Source organism: Triticum dicoccoides, chromosome 6A (genome assembly GCF_002162155.2).
Source record: "Triticum dicoccoides isolate Atlit2015 ecotype Zavitan chromosome 6A, WEW_v2.0, whole genome shotgun sequence".
Classification (NCBI taxonomy): Eukaryota; Viridiplantae; Streptophyta; class Magnoliopsida; order Poales; family Poaceae; genus Triticum; species Triticum dicoccoides.
This window is the reverse complement of record NC_041390.1, coordinates 615920527-615925487: the sequence shown is the minus strand read 5'-3', so window position 1 is coordinate 615925487 and position 4961 is coordinate 615920527. Positions and strand designations below refer to the sequence as shown.

Genomic DNA, 4961 nt, shown 5'->3' with positions numbered 1-4961 from the left:
TCCTCATTGACCGGAAGCCTGCCTCGGCCTGGTACGACCACCTCACGCGAATTGGGTTCGTAGAGATCAGCAAGCCACACACTGAGATTGTTGAATAGATGGCCACACTGGATATTCCGAAGGCTAGCACTACAAGAAACCTGTTAATCCGTGACGGATTCTTGGTTACGTTCTGGAAATCCGTCATGGAAACCGTCACCGACCAGCTATATGTGTTTGGGCCCAAAAACGGTAGCCCCTTAATGACGGATGTGGTGGTACCGTCACGAAAACCGTCACAGATAGACCAATCGGGCCTGGCTGGGCCTAGCTTCCCCCCCTTTTATACACCATCCAGATGTTCACGAATTGCTCCTGCTAATGTGGCATAGTCATATGAGTTACATTGTAATTTGAATTTTCAATAATGTAAAAAAACAAATATCCTAATGAAATTAGATGGCTAGAAACAGAATGAATATACTTATGTAGCATACAAACACGTGGGGCCAACATGAATCAGGTCTACTACCAGGCACCAAGGGCAAAGACACCAAAGATGAAACGGGCTGAAGCAAAGCGCGCGGAGGAAAAATAATTCAAGTCGTGTACGCGGCAAAGTCCGAAACAGGAAGCGCGCGGCAAAGTCGTCGACGCAGGGAGTTAAAAATTTTCGGAGCCAACCCATTTAACACCATAGCCCACCAGCCCGAGAGGCCACAACCTCGTGCCTCTCTCCCCACGACCACGGAAACCTAATCCATCTCCACCCACAGCCGCCGGCTCCTCCCCCTCTCTGTTCCCGATTCAGATCCATGCCCAGCCTCCGTCCCCGCGCGGCTGCCACCCCCTCGATCTCCCGCGCCGCCGTCCCAACCATCTCCCGCTCCACCTCCGTCTCTCACCCTCTATCGCTCCTTCACCGCCCCCACCCTCTTCCCCTGTGCAGCCTACTCAGATCCGAGATGGGGGCACACGCGGCCGTAGCGTCGCTCCCGCCTCCACGTCAAGGTCAGTCCCCTGCTCGTCGTCATGGGCGCGGTGGTCATGAGGAAGGTGGTTGAGGTCGGCGAGATGAACGTTGTCGCCTACCCGCTGGCCAGGACCAAGGACGGCTGCCCCGGCGCTCCGTCTTCTTCACAATCTCGCGCTGGGAAAGGAGGGCGTGGCCACTGTTTTCTTCGGCACTCCTTGGCCTTTTTCGCATCGCCACTGGTGACCTTGTCGGACCACTTGCTGTGAAGGTGAGAACCCTTTTCACTCGCCATTAGTTGAAGAATTATCTATTTAGGATGTCAGGATAGTGCTTTGCAGTGAAGTAACTTTTGTGGCTGGGATTAATTGTTTTGGAAAGATACCAAGATGATGTATTATGTTCCATATTTTGCATAAACGTTGATGTGACTGATTTTTTTAATGTAGAGATTTATATTTACATCTTTTCTTCATCAAATATATGTGGGGTGCTTACATAGTTTCTGAGGTCGTGATGTGTTTATGTGTGTCAATTTAGTTTACAGATATACATCATTGAGATGGATAAAAGTATGATGTAGAGTATATATGAAACTGAAAAGATGGGATGCTTAAATCTGGAATAAATTGTGGAGGGAATCCTATGCAGGAGTAACTATAGTGGATACTTCTACTAAATCAGAAGATTTATTTGTTTTCTCCATGGAATAGTTTGACTAAAGTTCTAATTATTATTCTGTAGGTGGAGGAGATAGCTGAAGTCGAGGGTGTTGTTGATGACATAAAAGGTGTTGATAAAATAGAGCCTTGTGAAGAACAGAGGATACAATATAGAAACGTCAGTCGAAACTACTTCTGTAGTACAAAATAATTAGCTAGCACTACAAACTATGCACCCTTCTTTGTCCTGATGTTCCTATCCTTGAAGGATGTTGCCTCACACATGACAGTAGCTGCACGGCCTATGAACGATGTTCCCTCCCCAACAACGCCTTTGTGAGCATGCTCGTTGTTGGCGCTGTCATGGCAGAATCGTGCAAGCATCGGCCATGCAACTGTCGTGTGTATAGCAGTGCTGATCCTTAAATATCTTTGTTGTGCTTTTTGCATCGTCTTAGTGTGTGTGCGCTTGTTTCCATTTTTTACTTAATTTATTGCTTGTTGCAACACCTAGTTCCTCCTAGTTTGATAGAGTTGTTTGTTTTGTTCACGGTGGATGCATGATATGTAAAATCTCAAATGGTATTTATAGTTACATGTCTATTTTGACAAAATGCTGATTGCTAACATTTACTCTGCGTACCAATTACTTTCTACCATTCCTGATTATTCTGTACTGCTATGTACCTTATATGAGAAAACACCACCCACTCTGTACTCTGCCAATCAGTTTTCTAGTTTTCTTGGAAGAAAATAACCATTACTTGAAAACCAGCTATGAGATAGACTAGATCATTTAAGCTTGGTTGATAGATAAAATTCGGTTCATGTGCTGGGACAAGTGTACATTTTTTTGTTCAGTGAAGAGTGTTTGTGCTGTTGGTGGTGACCTCCTCTGCCGCGCGCTGGCGGTGGCTGACTTGCACTGCGACCCTGGCCATTGAGCTGAACCTGATCCTGGTCCATGGTTAGTTAGGGTGTTGGTGCTGTTTGGGCTCGATTAGCTCAATTCGATGTTGTTTTAGGCTTGAGAAAAGTTGTTCTCTTGTTGAAATGAGAGGGATAAGGTAGGTGCTGCAGCTTTTGGCAATCATGTATATGCAATTGTAGGCAACCAGAGAATATGTGTTGCATTTGTATGTCCTCATGTTTAAAATTTGTGTCTGGAAGTTATTACTGGATCTACTATCCCAATAATTTTTTATTTCCTAAATTTCATGGTAAATCTGGAAGTTGCATTGCATATATGTGTATTACGCCATACTAGTAAACTTCTAAAAGCAAGTGGAGCTGAACCTTTATAATGCACTCTGCATTCTGCAGATTATGCCATACTTATTTGCATGTCATGTTATATGAACAGGCACTGTGGTTGTGATTGTTATGCTGGGAACGATGTTCCTCATGGTCCCAGTAATGCTGCTAGTATGGAAGAGGCACTGGATCCTTGTTGTCACATTCCTTGAGCTCTTGTTGATGGAGGATAAATGGAAATAAGTGATCATCTAGTGGAGACACGGTAAGTTACAACCTCTTTGCTCTTCCTGTTCGTAATAAGAATGAATTCTTACTCTAGTGTCCCATTTACTTGTAGCTTTTAAATTTTTGATACACAATATATATGATGCTTCCATGCTTTTCAAGATTTTTGCAATATTGTTTTTCTCTATATTGCACCCAGAACTGAATGTTTGATTGGATTAGGCAGGTAACATTGTGAGTAGGCCTTCTGGCCTGTTTACTTTTTGATTGGACCAGGCGTTCATGTAAACATGATAGCTCCAACTCTTGTTTCAAGAGTGAGTAGTACGCTGAAACTGCATTTTAGTAAATAGGGGTTACTTCTCAAATCTAAGAAATTTAAAACCAATCCTCATTGCTGACCGGCGGTGTATATACAATAATGGTATATGAAGATGAACTTGGCAAAAACTCAGCTTTTACCTCCGAAATATATGTACAGAATTTCCAGATCTAATTTGAAATGTCAATTAGGAAATGCTGAGCATTATCTTTGACCTTTCAAACCAAAAACCTACTGTATGGACAAGCACAAATCATACTACTGTCCTTTGTTTAGAAATGCTGAGCATTATTTTGTTAGTGGGTTTATATGGCCTCAACTTCTGCTGCTATAGTACGTGAGTTTTGTGATGTGTGTTTGTTAGTCATTTGACTTTCATTCGGCACACTTCTCTCTGGTGACCGCTTCCTCTCTGAATCTTTATCCCTAAATTTTCTCTGAATTTCTTCAGTATCTTGTACACTGCAAGATAACAAGTAGAGACAAACTGCAGGGTACCAAGTAGAGACAAACCGCTGCACTGTGGTATGTAGCCTTCTATCAAGATCTGATTCAGTTTAGATTTCCCCCCTAGGTCTTGGAGATATGATTTCTGTTACTATATTAATATATCAACATGTTCTATTTAGAGTTTTCTCCCTAGGCATTTCGTTTTCTATCCTTGTTGTCTCCTGCAGAGCGGTGAATATGTATTCCAGAAATAAGTTCAATCTGAATCTAAGAAGAAAATTACATTGTTACATTGTGGCAGTCCTAATACAGAGGTTTAAACCTGTTTATTTGTACTATGCACATGTATTAGTCAGTCAATTTATTGTTGTTTTATACTAGATACTTTGTTTTTTTCATCTGTAGGCATTTCTCCTACTACATATTCATATCTACAAATGTCTAATGTGGTTGTGAATATGCTAGGTATGTTGCTGTCCATCAGAATCTGCCATGCCATATAGTTGCCATCAGGAGGGTCGATGACAAGAACATGAGTGACAACCTTTGTAGTTATATGTTTTGTCTATGTAAATTGGATTGTATCGGTTCCTAATCCTATGGATGGTTGCATATTGAGTGATTTTGTCAATATATGGTGTATATTATCATTTCATGGAGGATATTATAAACTGCTAGGTTCTACATACCTATAGATGGTTGCATATTGAGTGATTTGTGTAACATATGGTACTTTCGAAATATTGTCCTCATCCAAAATTGGCATTATGATTTATGGAACACATTATGCTAAAAGCGTATTTGATCAAAATTGGGCTGAATGAAATGGATGGGATCAAATTTAAATTGATCCTAAATCCTTGACGGTTTTTGTGACGAAAAATTGTGTCCACGTAGGTAGCCACGTCATTCCAGGTAGTCAATTGAAAATTCTACGTGGCATTGGTCTATGACGGATTGTTCCGTCATGACCTAGTTTGGGCTTGGGCGGGCCTGAGGCAATTCCATGACGGCCAAGAACCGTCAAATTATGACGCGATATACATGACGGATCTCAAGTCCGTCAAGGATGGACATGCATGACGGTTTTTGG

At 42.0% G+C, this 4961-nt stretch overlaps 1 long non-coding RNA gene across 4 annotated transcripts; it reads left to right on the top strand.

Annotated features, from left to right (window-relative positions):
- Positions 1-691: 691 nt before the first annotated feature.
- LOC119318505 lies at positions 692-4611 on the top strand. Of its 4 annotated transcripts, none has more exons than XR_005154138.1 (3): positions 692-1223; positions 1697-3133; positions 3870-4611. It is a non-coding gene; the product is annotated as an uncharacterized LOC119318505 (long non-coding RNA). The 4 variants fall into 4 exon arrangements; XR_005154139.1 differs by having other exon boundaries at positions 1697-3943; positions 4334-4611; XR_005154137.1 differs by having other exon boundaries at positions 692-990; positions 1083-1223; positions 1697-4593.
- Positions 4612-4961: the final 350 nt, after the last annotated feature.